This window comes from Lissotriton helveticus, chromosome 6 (assembly GCF_964261635.1).
Source record: "Lissotriton helveticus chromosome 6, aLisHel1.1, whole genome shotgun sequence".
Classification (NCBI taxonomy): domain Eukaryota; kingdom Metazoa; phylum Chordata; class Amphibia; order Caudata; family Salamandridae; genus Lissotriton; species Lissotriton helveticus.
Window position 1 is genome coordinate 1,647,592,615 of NC_136067.1, and position 15,558 is coordinate 1,647,608,172.

The following is a 15,558-nucleotide window of genomic DNA, read 5'->3' on the forward strand; positions in this document are numbered from 1 at the left end:
GGTTTGTGATCAGTTTGGAGCAAGAAACGCCTGTCCCAAATGAACGGTCTAAACTTCTCAATGGCCCATGTGCATGCCAAAAGTTCCTTTTCTATCACAGAATCTCAGTAGACCTTAAAACCCTGGATGCAAAACTGATAGTTCTTTCAACACCTGCCTCACGTTGTGTCAAAACGGCACCGAGACCAACACGACTTGCATCAACAGTCAAACAGCACGGTAGAGCAGGGTCAAACGGCTTAAGAACAGAATCAGACGTCAGAGACCGTTTCACTTCTTCAAAAGCCTTAACGCATTCCTCACACCAAACAAACTTCACTCCCTTTTTCAACAAGTTACTAATAGGACGCACGATGGTCGCATAATGAGGAATAAATCTGGAGTAGTATTCACAAATACCTAGAAGAGATTTAACTCCAATCTTGTCTGACGGTATAGGAGCATTAGAAATGGCATCTAAAAGCCCAGGTCTAGGCTTTATACCATCTTGTGTCAAAATGTGGCCAAGATACTCAACCTCAGGACATAAAAACTTACACTTCTCCAATTTCAAGACTACACCATAATCCTGAAACAAATTCAGAACATTGTCAAGAACAGAGTCATGAGAAGAAACATCCTTCCCAAAAATCAAAACATCATCTTGGAAAACCGTAACCCCCTTAACTTTTTCCAAGATATTACTCATGACTCTCTGAAAAACCGACGCAGCCGAAGCTAGGCCAAAAGGCATACGTCGATACTGAAAGGTGCCCAAGGGAGAAATAAAAGCAGTCATGTGACGGGAATCAGGATGTAACTCAACCTGATGGTAGGCACTAGCTAAATCTAGTTTGGTGAAAAACTTTGCTCCTTTGGTAGCTGCAAAAAGATCATTAATCAGGGGAAGGGGATGAGAATCAACCCAGATAACTTTATTTACCGAGCGAAGGTCAACACAGACCCTAAGTTTACCATCCCTCTTGCGAGCTACAACTAAAGGCGAAAGCCAAAGGGAAGACTCAGCAGGTTCTATCACACCATTCTCACACAACATCTCAAGTTCCCTCTTCAAATCGTCTCTGACACTGAAGGGTACACTACGAAGCTTATGTCTAACAGGTGTCGACCCCTCTTTAACAATAATCTTGTGTTTGAACCCTTTTATTTTACCCAATTTGGAACTAAAGACTGAGGGAAATTTGCATTCAAGCATTTGTAAGTAATTGGAACATGTAGCGATAAAAACTTGTTCCTTCGCACCAGGTTTAAGTGTCATACCAAAAAGACCTTGATGGAACCAACCCAAAATGTTGAGACCTTTGATTGAAACATAAATTTTCCCTCTTATCTTTCTCCCCTGGAAACATAAAATGTCTTCAAAATATCCAAGGAGATTAATTTTTCTTCCTTCGTAGGACACAGGAGTACGGTCTGGAGGAAGTAGAGGTTGTTCATCGTTCCATGTATTGTCAAAAAGTTCCTTATCTATCATAGTGATCTTTGCACCTGAGTCGACCAGAAGTTTCAAAATTTTACTGCCAATAGCAATATCAATAATAGGATCGACACAAGAGTCAGGATCACCTTCAATAATAGATTCTTCAGAACACTCAGTGACAACACCAATAGTTATTTCTGATTCTGAGGAGGAATCAGAATCAACAACACCAACAACAGGTTTATGGGAACTATTCTTGTTTTTCAACTTCAAACAAACTTTTGCTAAGTGTCCAATTTTCTTGCAGTAGTTACAAACTACACTAGAAGCAGGACAAGGAGATCCTTTTTTGTGTTGCGGATTACCACACCTTATACACATTTGAGAATAAGTTGAAAATTCTGACTTCCCTTTAGTAGAGTTAAACATAGATTTCTTTTTGTTGAATTTAGAAGAAGAATTCAAACTTAAAGCGTTTATAGGTTCAATTACTTTATCTTCTAGTTCTTTAAGAGAAACCATGGATGTTTCTACGCTTTTAGCTAACTTGATAGTGTCATCTAGAGAAGGGTCACTCATGGCTAACAACTTTTGTCTAATGTTTTTATCCTTACAATGACAAACAAATTGATCCCTAATAAGCTGTTCATTAAAATTCTCAAATTTACATTCAGATGCTAATCTCCGCAAAATAGAAATGTAAGCATCAATGTCTTCAGAATCAGCTTGTTTTCTCTTAAAGAAAGTATGTCTACGAACCATTAAATTAGGTTGTTTATCAAAACGAGTCTTAAGTTTCTGTATTGTATCGCTGTAATCATCAGACACACCACCTTCAATAATAGGTAAAGCAGGGAGATGCTTAAAAACAGACCTGCCCTCAAAGCCCAAAGAATGTAAAAGAAGACACTTCTTCCTTTCGGGGCGAAACCTAGACGCTCCAATCGCCCCTAAGTAATTTTCAAATGCATCATGCCAAATTTCCCACCTAATTGGAGGTTCACCAGGCATTTCTAAGAAAGGCGGAGGTGGATTGACAGATTGCAAGGTAGACATATTACTTAACTGTATGCAAATAAAAAGAATTTAAAGAAAAACAGCAATAAATAACAGAAAAGGTGTGGAATAACACGTTAAGAACTTAACACTGGAAATGGTATACAATAAGTAAACACTTCTAAAACTTGCTGTGACAATAGCGCTGTAAAATGGAATGCTGTGCACATCAGCGGTGAAAAGGTTGACAAAGTGCGTTGTGATGTGGAGACAAAGCGTAAGCTGTGCACATCAGCGAAGGATATTGAGAATGCGTGGAAGTAGCGTAGACGTCACACAATGCAAGCTGTGCGCATCAGCGATGAGTACGGGGAATTCGTCAAACTGTGCGCATCAGCGATGAGCACGGGGAATTCGTCGCAGGGCAACGAGGACGTAACAAAGAATTCATCAAGCTGTGCGCATCAGCGATGAGCACGGGGAATTCGTCGCTGGGCAACGAGGACGTCACAAAGTACAGCATACAATGTCCAATCTGAATCGCTAAACCTCCGACAGCACACAAGATCCTCTCTTGTCCAATCAGGAGATAGAACACAAGGAAGAGATGACGTGCACAGAGCAGCGTGTAGAGATGACGCGCATAGAGTAACGTGAAGACGGACTGCGCACTCCTCAAGAAACAAGAACGTTGAAAATGAGAGATTCCGACATAGAAGGTGAGGCTCGAGGAGGCACAAACAGCGTAGAGAGATATTATTTGAAAAATGCAGGTAGCCGTTGATGTAAGATAGAGGAGCTCCAAATGTCACAAATGAAACACACGAGTCAAAGCAAACTCCACAGAGAAGCCGAAAGACTCCACTTTCAGGCAGAAAGGCAACAGGTCAAACACACGAAAACGAACACGAAATTCTTACAGTTTTGGTGAAGTCTCGGTGTTGACTAAATCAGTGGAGGAATGTACTCGCTGTTCCTTGCTGTTGAGGATGGCAGTGGGAGATGGTAGAATATATTGTTAGAAAACACAGAAGTACTCGCCAAAATTGAGGGTTTGAGTGAAGACTCTTGACAGGAACGGAGCTCTCTCTCATCTCTCTCTTCAGGGACAAAAAAAACAACCTTGCAGGTCCCAAGGAGGTTATGGGTGCCAAGCACGCATCGTCGCCAGTAAAATTATGTAGAAATCCACGGGAGGCGAGGTTGTTGATAGGAGTGGCTTTATTCGGATTAGCAGTGCAAGAACAAACAACTGATCATGTCGTCGTCTAAGCCAGAGTGACTAAATAGTAGAACGCACTCTGTGAGCACAACAGGATTCTATGAATCCATGGTGATAGAACATAGAGGATAAACACAGGGAGGAAAGCTATTTATAACAAGAGGTAATACACAGAATACTACATAATCCAGGCCATCAGAGGGATTCTAAAACTCCCAAAAACTTCTGCTTTAAAGGCCATCAGCCCGCCAGTCGAAATTTTTGAAGTACAGGCTAGGGGGTCCACCTTATATGGGGCAGAAATGTGGGGACACCGCCCTGCGAATTCCCTCCAGTAACTGAAAATAATTTTATAAGACAGATTTTAACTCTGCCCAAAAACACACCCCTATTACCATTGAGAATGGACCTGGACATTTGCCCTATTGCAGATCTAATATCTTCGCGCCCATTGATGTACGGGTGTTGGCCTGTGGAGTACCCCGGAATTGGCCCACTATAGGGACGAACTTAAAGTGGTATTGCCCACACTGGGGGCGGGCAGAATCCCCTGGTTGGCTTTTATAAGGGATACTATTAGAGCTATGGGCAGGGAAGACTTATGGACTGCACCCGAAATAACGCGTCCAGAAATTTCAAAAAAATCTTTAGCTAGCGCCATGAAGGAATACAATTTGTCGCGTAAAGTCCAGAAGGTTAACTCCTCCAGTCTAACATATGGGTTCCTCGGCTTTAAGTGCCAATATAAGTTTGAGCAGGTTGTAGATACCATACAACCTGTTTTGGCAAAAAAATTGTTCCTCCAATTTAGATATGGGACCCTCCCACTAAACGCAAGAACCAACAAATGGGCAGGTAGCATTAGTAGCCCCTGCCCTGGCTGCTTAGAGGAGGAGGAAACCGTGATTCATGTGGTTCTATTCTGCCCGGCTTACCAGAGCCCTAAATCTCGGTGGGTGATCCAACTGTGTAGAAACCTGGGCATTAGAAATGATCTAGAATCTTTAGGATTTTAAAAACGCACACAGACCCGGTTTTCTTTGTTGTGATCACTAAATTTCTGTTTGCCATGTGGATTAAGCATAGGCGTCTGCTTGACAACTGTAATGTGAATACATAACATCTTAGCGCACCTACTTTTTCCTGAAAGATTAGGCAAGATGTGGCCTACCCCCTAAGCACTTGGGAACCATATGATTATTATATGTCCATTGGTTGCTGGGTGAGGTTGGGCATCAGTCAAGTTTTTATACAAAATTTTTATATTGGTTTTATTATTCAGATAAATATTTATAGTAATTACATTTCCCACTTTGGTGTATATTTATTGGCCAATGTCCCCATAACTCATAAATGTTTGTGTATTATGTAATTTTGAACTTTCACATTGACCACCTTCTCGATTTTTTAATCGATTGATACAAATTGTACTTGCCGCAATAAAGTTTCAATAGCTATTCATTTTTTACACTCTCTTTTCCCCTCCCCCCTGCCCTGCCATCCCAGATCCTTGTCAGGCCACCACTCTGTTGAGAAGCCATGGGCACGACACTGATGCAAGAATAAAAATAATTACACCCCTAGTTGGTTTAGCCACAATACTCACTACTTCTCTGCTCACAATTTTCACAAGTTAATATCTCTTTGCTCTGAAAGTGAGTTTACTCCTTTTGTTGGCCCACAAGAGACTGCTACAAATCTCTGCTGGTTTAAGAATGAACTTTGTTAGCAATTGCTTGAATGTTCGGGAGTAAGGGCCAACATCAAAGGCAATAAACACAAGCACTAACCACACCATTACATGTTGCTATGTTATATGTGGTTGTGCTTTTTACTCTGATGTGTTTGTGGGTGGATGAATTGGTGAATGTTTGAATGAATGAAATATTGGATGAATGAGTGCATGAATGAATGAGTGAGTGACATATGCATGGTTAATGAATAGGTGAGTGAGTAAATGGATAAGGTCATTTGTGAAGGGCTGACTAATGGCAGCAGGGATGACGGGATGGTTGAATGAATGGGAAAGTGCATGATTGGTTAAGGGGTACATTGATGAATGCAAACAGATTCAAGTGCAAAGTATGTTCTGTAACAGTGAAAATATAAATGCAAAAGTGTGCGGTACAGGGCTGTGCCTAGGCAGATAATACGGGGTATAGGATGGAAGGGGCAACCATCCCCTATGAATGTTATATGAGTGGGGCCCAAAGGGGTCAGGTCTTGTACAGCGTGCATAGCAGCCGCGGGCCGTGGAGGGAGTTACGGTGGGGCAGGGAGGCGGGTAGGGGGAGGGGCAGAGTGGAGGGTGCTAAAAACAGGCATATGGATCATTGCAGGTAAGTCCACAATTTAATTAATAAAACGAAATTCGCAGCGCGCACAGCATTGCTTTTTGCCATGCAGTGCGCGCTACAAATTTTGTTTTATTAATTAAAATGTGCACTTACCTGCAATGATCCATATGCCTGTTTTTAGCACCCTCCACCCCGCCCCTCCCCCTCCCCGCCTCCCTGCCCCTCCGTAACTCCCTCCACGGCCCGCGGCTGGTGCATAGCCTCTGTCCTCCACTGCAATATCATGCTGCTGCTGTGTAAAGTAAAGCTGCTTCATTGTGTATGTCCCTCTGCAACCCATCTGTACCTCTAGTGCTGCCCTCTTACTGCTGCTACTGAGACTGATTGTATGCATTGGTAAGAGACTGGCTCATGTGAGAAGCAGGATTTGCCAATGCAACATGACTGTTACAAGCAGACAATCGGAGGACAAGGGGTGGAAGATACACCTACCACGATGTGCAGGGTGAGTGACCCCCATACAAGACAAGTTTCTCTGGAAAGTTAAGTCGTAGGTTTGGATATACATTCCATACACAGTGCTGCACAGTCTTCAGTTTAAAATGCTGGTGTAGGTGAGCAATAGTTGAGAGGTGTTCAAGCGTATAACTCACCAATGGGCAAGGAGGCAGAAGCAACTATAGGCAAGCCGTGGTCCTAGGGGAGGACATCCAACCACTGTGGGTGACTCAATACAATTGTGACTGTGGCATGGACATAAACAGAGGATGGTATGACCTTTCCATGCAGCCATCTTGGAATTGTGCCTTTGTTACTTCATTCAGATGTGGCGTGTGGTAAAAGATGAAAGGTAAAACATTTTCAATTATCTATTTTCAATTGAAACTACAAACAGAGCGCACTGAAGCAATGCTGCTGGCTACCAGTTGAAGCTAGGATCTAAATGAAAGTGGCATGCATAACACACAACGCTATTCAAAAGTCTGGTCCAAATCATGCCAAATAGGATCAAGTTATCATGAGGTGGAAGTGATTCTAGAAGTGCTAAATCACTCATACAGATAAAAAAAAGCAAAACTCACTGCAGCACTTTTGCCAGATCAGCCCCAAAGATATGGAACTCCCTGTCACCTTCAACAAGAGCATTTACCTCACTCAGGCTTTTCAAGAATTAAGTTATAGCCTTGCTACTAGAAAAACATGTGTCATAAGAGAACTATTTTGAAACTGTCATTCACCTAATTTTATAATGTATCCTATTGTTTTATACCTTGTACTCTAAACTCTATGTACAGCATCCTTATTTTATATTGTATCCTATTGTTTTATAACTTGATCCTCGAATTCTTTGTACAGAGTATCTTAAGTGTCAGGTGTTTTTAATGTACTGCAACCCTCTACAGCTCTCTCTTTGTACCACACTCTGATACCTTGAATGGTCATATTCGCACTTTATAAAACCCAATAAATAAATAAAATAGTCACACCCGGACATCTTGCTGTAACTAAATACCTCTCCCTGCTAGTTCTGATAGATTCCAACATTATTTGCATTTTTTTAAACTGGAAATTCACTCAGGTTCTCTCTTCAACATTCAGTAGATTTACTTATTCATTAGGCTTTCAAGCATTGCTCAAAGACTGCAGGCCAAACTCTCTTTTACCTCTCAAAGCCTTCCATTTCTCTTGGGCTGCACTGCCTCCACAAGATTTATGCTGTCTGGAAATGCCACCCTGTCCCACTGCAGCATGGCGTCCTTCAGTTCCTCTTTCATTCCCCATACATAATTGGCCTTTCCAACTAGCAGAGAAGGGACCACATCTTTTTTGCCAAGCAGGGCAAAATGACTGTCCCTCTGCTAAATTGGGAGTCATGTTGTCAGGCCCCATTCATTAGGTCACGGGGCAGACAGGCGATCCAGAGCCACATCCATGGGGTTTGAGGCCTTTTACCACTGCTGTCCAGAGGCTTACCCTCATATGGGGCTACAAACTTTGCCAAGGACAACCGTTTCTGTCCTTCACTCTCAGTAGTAATAGAGGCGAGCAATCACAGACTTCTCAGGGAGGTTAGTGTGGGGGTTATTCAGGTTCAATAATGAATACCATCCCTTCAGCAGCACACAAAAAATCCATGGCAAGTCCAGTTCTTCACTTTGCAGAGAGGAAATGTAATTTATTATGTATAAAACATAGAATCCACTACATGAAGCGCATGAATACCCTGTTTATGGGTGCAAGTCTTTGTGCTCTAGGGACCTTTGTGTTCCAGGCTCTCTAATGCCCACTTCCACTGGGTTCCCCATTCCAGGTTCATAGTTTGAAGAAGGCCGGTAGGTGCAGCTCATGCAGTGGGTTTGTATGAGCACTCAGTCTCTTGGTTTGAGGCCTGTTCATCAAGTTTGCAGCAGCAGTGCAGGACTGCGTTTGGCCCTCCCTTGGCAGTGGGACATCAGTCTTGTATAGAATTGTATGGCAGATGGCCATGCGCCATGCAGCGTGATGCCCTATTGGTCGCTGCAGCAGGAATGGGGGCTTCTATTGGGGTTGGGGCCACTGTCTGGGCAGTGGGCTGCAGATCTCGTAGTCACTCCTGCACTCTGGTGCGTGGCTCACTCCGATACTCTTTTGAGTACTTGGAGCTTCTTTCTGAGAGCAACAACACCAGAAACTCACAATTGGTGATACCTCAGAATGAAGAAAGCCTGATGCTATCTTCAGCACACACTCTGTCAAGGTGATGATCTCAAATCTTCACGAGGCACCACAAGGCACTTCTTGAGTCACTTAATCGTCAGAATTGGTCAAGACCCAACAACACACTTGGCGGTGCAGCAGTCATGCAGTCCAATTGTGGGGCACATGGGCCACTAGTAGGCACTTATCCCAGCGTCAGTTGAGTCTACCACATGGCCCATTGCTACAGGTGCCTGGCAGTTCCTACAGGGATAACTGACAAAGTTCGTATTGCCCAATCGGCTCACTTGCTTAGCGGATTTCTATCAGACAAACCCTACACCAGGGTCAATTACAGCAGTCTCTTCCATGATCTGGTTCAACTGCAGGGTTGGTGCTTTCTTCCCTCCCTCACAGGCAGGAAAACTTGGCACCCTTGACCGTCCAGTAATTCCACCTTGAGATCGGTCTCCATGTGCAGTTCCCTCACTTCTGGGGAGCAGTAGTAGTACCTGAGTATTCTACGGCATACCCACTCCTTGGTACAAGAGATCACAGTAAGGAACAACGTTGGGTCCCAAGAATGATCCCATATTTATACCAATTTCGCAGATGGAAGATTTGTCCTCCAGGTCTGCTTGCTTAGAATTTGGTTTGGTTTGTTTCCCCATTCAGGTATCCTGGCCAGGCCACCTTCCATGCCTGGCCTCTGCCTGAAGGGATGCTCTGCCAAGCAGGACAATCTCCAGTTGGAGAGCCCACTACAGAAGTACAAAAAGGTGTCAGCAGGTTGTGCCCCTCTATTTACTGGCTCTCCTCACAGAGATCAGGATGAGAGACTAGTGCCCCTTCAAAGTACTCCTTTACCAAACAATTGGCACGGCAGGATTCACTTTGTAACTCCTGCCAACTACCCAATTGCACCTGCAATCAGAGTAATGTACAGCCCAATGTATTAGGACAGGCCTTGGCACTTGTAAGGTGAGCTTGGCTGTCCTTTTCTCTCCACAGCCACTGGTGCTCACCCTCCCATCTACGAGATGCCAGTGATACACATAAGCTGTCTGGAGAAAGCAACCTCTCCTCCATCTTGTATTCTTGTCCAGTCTGTGGGCTTCAAAAATGGAACCCACATGTCTTTACCACTCATGCATGATATACTATCAGTCCTAACACATATGAACATGTACCACACATAGGATGTTGGCAGTCAGGATCCCGAGTTCATAGCAAGGAGTGGACCTTTTTTGATGAATGATGTGGTAGACACAAATTCATGTCCTACAAGTAAAAAGGCTTGTTATTATAATTCACTAACAAAATATGCTGCTACCACAACACCCATGTATTAAACCTTCAAGAGGGCCCGTAGTCCTCTGTCATTATTAGGGTGCACTTGGTGTACACCCCAAGGTCAGAACATGATCCAGAAATTAGCATTGTCAAAAAAAGGCCTATGTCAACACATGAACACCGGATTGTGGTGTGTGGCATGATACAAACTCAAAATCCACGAACAGAGGTATATGCAGTTCAGGCGCGCAGGGCAGGGGCCACAACTGCACATCATGCAGGTGACATTCCTGTCCCAACACACCATGTGTGGTATGCACCTATTTATTCAGCATACCAAACAATTGTGTACATGTGGCTGTCCTTCTCATGCCATGAATGCGCTGCTACCTGTCCCATTGAATAAGTTTATATCTGTCACAACATGTTCCTAGTTAGCACGAATTGCACTGTGCTTAAGAGGCCTTTTGAGAAAAAGAATACCTACCACACAGAATACATTATTTTCAGCCTTTTCCCTGCTGAAGTAAATGTGCTTCTAGTTTGTGGTGATTTAAACTCTCTAGTTTCAAAACAGGACGCTGCACCTTGCACTCACTTACATTCACTGGAATGTAAATGTTAGTTGTACATAAATGTAACTAAATAGTAATTTATGAAATAGTTGTGATAAAGTCGAAAAAGAGTTCACATGTTCAGATATAAGGAGAGATTATGCGAAGAATTCAGACAAAATTCTCCTAGGTATTGCTGTGATTGGTGATAACCATTTCAAACATGCTCACATATTCAGATATGCTCTATGCAAATGTAACTGACATCAGAAAAGTCGTTTGACAATAATCCATGTATGTACATGTACTGAAAGATCTTTCTGTCCCAAATAATTCCACCCAAAATATTGGTGCAAAGTGTATTCGAAGACCCCTGCTAGAAGCATCAGAGAAGACATTGACTGGTATGTTGCAAACAGTTTACAATAACCAAACCAGAAAACATTGAATACTACGCTCATAACCACACATAGGTAAAGAAAATATGTACATAAACTGTTATTAAGAGAGAATCTCCTTCACAGAGCTGTACACTAACACAATTTACACACACTCACAATTACTCTCTTGTGCATTTGTTTGAGGGGCCTGATAGGAGTGTGTTTCATCAGTGTAGCCACAGTCTTTAAGTACATGGACAACCAGCACTTGCTAAGCAGACATACGTTGCTTGGGCATGCTCTGTGGGCACGACTCCTTCAGGTTTATACACATACCTTAAACTGTCTTAAGAAAAAGTAGTAAAAGAATATAGTAAGAACTTTTCTGCATCCCCAAAAGCTTAAATATATAACATAAAATATTGAACAGGGCAGGGAGCTGATCACATAGCTGTTTGAATTAAAAGTATACCACTGCATAGACTTTGTGTGGCTTGCAGATTCGTTTGAATCATAGCCATGCCACCTCAAACCTTCACCATTTTGGAGCATTGATGTTAGTAGAGCAACACAGGTGAACTAGGAACATCCAAAGTTATGAGTTAGGTATATTAGCTGGATTTAGACCCTTATAACTTTATAAAAGAGTGCTGAAACTTCTCAAACAGATCAGCAGCCAAAGCATGGGACATGAAGTGGGTTCCATACTTGCCATGTTTGAAAACCATGAAGCATGCACAAAATGTGGAGTAGATTATGGAGCTATACACCAGTACTCCTGATTTAGGCAGAAGACTCATGCTTTGTTAGATACACATAAAACAATCTTACCTTTTGTCAATGTAAAACGTCCTTTATTCAATGATTGATTGAGCTAACTCCGCCGTCAGCCCACTTCACTAGGGGTACTATTCCATGTGCAGCAAATATTGATGTAGATGTGATTGCTTTAGCTGCCTGCACTCTCCAGAGGTGAGACTGCTCTACTATGCAAAGTATGCTTATCCAGCCTTAACCACACTTAGGGGTCCATTAGGATGACGGGCGGACTTTGTCCGCCCATCATCCTAGCGGGGATTGGGACCGCCCGCCATAAGGGCCGTGGTCCCGTGGGGGGCATTAGGATGTGTCCACCACAGTGGCGGGCACATCCTGCATTTCTAGCATTGTGGCAGGCGGTGCTCTCAGCACCGCCCGCCACAATGCTAGAAATGCATTTCAGCATTTGCATAAACAAAGCGGAAGGCACCGCGCGGTACCTGCCGCTTTGTTTATGCACATGTGGGGGGGTACCACAGGTACCCCCCTGTGCAGCCCCCACCCCTCCTTCACTCTGGGGGCCCGTAGGGGGCCCCCAGAGTGTAGACCGCATGCCGTTCTGTGGCAACATTGCCGCCACGGAAAGGCATTAGTAATGAGGCATCCTAATATGGCAGGCAGTGTCTGACAGACACGCCACTATAGAAACCCTTTTCCGCTCCGGTCGCCTTGCGACCGGGGCGGAAAAGCGGCGGACGGTCATTCCGTCTGCCGCGGTCCCCCCCGCCATTCTAATATGGCGGGGGGAATTCTGGTGAGGATCTCGGGCGGATTACCCCCGCCAGGCTGGCGGTGGCTACCGCCAGCCTGGCGGGGGCAATCCGCCCGACATCCTAATGGGCCCCAAAGTGTGTCTGTGGTGGGCACCTATATGAGATTGGTTTGTTTTTTACACCAATAACCCATGACCCAGAGCAAGAAAAAAAGACAGAAAGGGAAGAAAGAAAGAAATGTGGGTAAACAATAATGAATGCAGAAAACAGGATGAAAAGAGAACCTGCAAGGATAAGATAAAGTATAAAAAGTGTAGTGAATGAAAAAGGTAATGGCAACCCTGGCATTCAGCAATAGAACCTTAAGAAAAAGGTTGGTTCTCTGTAATCATGTTTTTATAAAATACACTCTGTCCCCAGAAAGTAGTTACCACCACATTTAGGAGTAGACATCTCTTGTGTTCCTACTGTTTGCATAACTATATTTAAACCACCCTCACATTCATTAACAAAAAACGAAGGACAGTTCACCCTGAAACCAGTACCACCAGAATACCCACACAAAGAATGGAACATAAATTTCACAGTGAGTTGTATCAGCTCCACAACAAGTGTATGCTGCACAGTATCCAAGGATGAGAGGGAAATGGTAATAAAGTTAACTCACAAGAAAGGGACACATGCAATTCCAGTCCTAACTAGCACCTTGAAGAAAATAAGAGCCTTCTCAATGAAATATTGCTACATAAGTGTGGAGATCTAGGATCACTGAGAAACATCACAACATACAGAAAGCAATCAGAATCTACATTAGAATATGCTTGCTATGTGTTACACTACCAACATGGGGGCATATGTAGGAAGGCGTTTGCGATTCGCAAACGGGCTTTTGGTATGTAGGTGCCATTTCGAAAAATAAGGAATCACAAAAATTGCGATTCCTTATTTTGCTCAAGCATTTAAGGAATCGCAATTTTGCAATTCCTTAAATGCTATGTCGGGATGTCTTTTAAATTGCGATTTTGGCTTAAGGAATCACAAAATACCACCTACTCCAAGTAGATGGTATTTTGCGATTTCCTGTCAAAATGCATTTTGTTTTTTAATTCAAAGTGCCATGTGGCGCACAGACATGCCCTTAAGGCATGCATGCTTGCCACATGTACTTACAGGCACATTCCAGGGGTGCAACAGGTATGATTTGGACACCCTGGCACCCTTGGAATTGCGATTCTCAAATTGCGATTTTCTCATAGAAAATCACAATTTTAGAATATATCCCCATTCATTCCTATGGGCCTCTTGGCCCATAGGAATGAATGGGACACTCATTCCATAATTGCGATTCGCAATTTGCTAATCGCAATTAAGGAATTTTAGAGATTTGTAAAAAACTTGCGATTTATTACCGACATTCCATTGTGCAATTCTCAAATAGCGATTCCTTAAAGATCGCTATTTGAGAATCGCAAAATTTAAATTACCTACATATGCCCCATGGTGTTCTGGAGAAGGTCTATTTGTTTGCAGTAACATTGACCTGTGGTCTTGCCTATATACTGGGACCTCATTCTGAAGGAGCCAACCCTGTGCAAGAACATGTGATATTTCATCTCATACATACCATAACTCTGAATTACATCAGTCTGCCAGACCTGAGAGCATCATAACAGCAAATCTACTCTGTATTATAATACAGTACATTGCAAACGTTGCAGCTTTGCTGCAGTAGGTAGGGGTGAGAAGGGAAAAGAACAAGATAAACCACACCGAGTCAGGGTAACAGCTTGGCAAACTGTAATACAGTCATATCCAGCACTCTTGAATTTTCTGACCTATAGAAAAGCATGTTTTCTTCAACATTTACTGTTTAAAGCTAGCAAATAAAGCACATCATTTCAAATGTTTGAAATTCATGTTTTGCTGTGGGGCGATGGATTTAGATACGTTTGCATGAAACTAAAATATTTAGGTCACAGCAGAACAAGCAGGATTCTGTGAGACAGAAATTATTTAAAGTAAAAATGCAGTTGCAGTGTGGATGAGAGAAGAAGCGAAAACATAATTTCTATGAGTTGGCAGATAAGTTTACATCAATCGGAAGTACTGACCATACGTGAAATGATCTGTTTAAATTCAGGAATGTAACATACTATACTTGCCTATGTACTTTCACAAGCATACAACAATACGTGAAAGCTGAACTGGGGTTTATGTACGAATGGTAGACAAATAACGCTTTATGTGATCAACTATAATATTGTCCCATGTATAATAAGAAGCTAGGCTACATATAGGATGCACATGACAACTGACTTGCATGTGGCTACTGTCTTCCACCCACACTGCAGCCTCATGCGCCTAAAGTTAAAGACAAAGCATTAATCACTGTTGTAAAAGAGGAGAAATAAAGAACTGTCTACCGGCTTCCTGAAATAAACAATGTAAAAGCAGAGAATTTGGGATTAATTCCAGATTCTTAACTTGACCAAACTGTGTGATTGCAATGTTTCTCTTGTGTTTGATTTAATAGTCTATAATGTTGCTCCATGTACAAATGGAATCTAGACCGCATATAGGTTGCTCATGGTAATCAACTTGCCTCGAGGTTCATTAGTAGCATTGTTTTTTTTGTTGGTTTTTTTAGTTCAAGAAATTTGTATTAAAGTAATTTCAGACAAAATAAGCGTAATACATCAGAAAAAAAATATTACATAGTAATGAACTTGAATATTTTTAAGAAAAAGAGATAAGTATACAGAATAATAAATAGAGAGAAAAAAAATAAATTAATAAAAAAAAAGATAGAGGAAAGAGAGAAACAAAAAGGAGAAAGAAAAAGAAGAGAGAAAGAAAGAACAGCAATATAAAAATATAAGCATGACTAATAACTATACCAATGTACATCAGAGAAGCAATAGAAAAATGTGAAAATCACAATATAATGAACGCCTATTATAAATACAAAAATAAATATACAACATGAATTATATTGAACAATGTGGAACATTAAGAACCCTTCATGGAGGCTTGGAAACTTCTTGTTGCAAAGGAGAGATTGGCAAAGAATGTCTGGCACTGTCATCAAACAAGGAGGTAACTGGTTCCCACAAATCTTTTCTTTTCGTCGCCAAGGACAATGGATAAACAAAAGTTGTATCCAATCTATGGTTATAACAGACTGCATA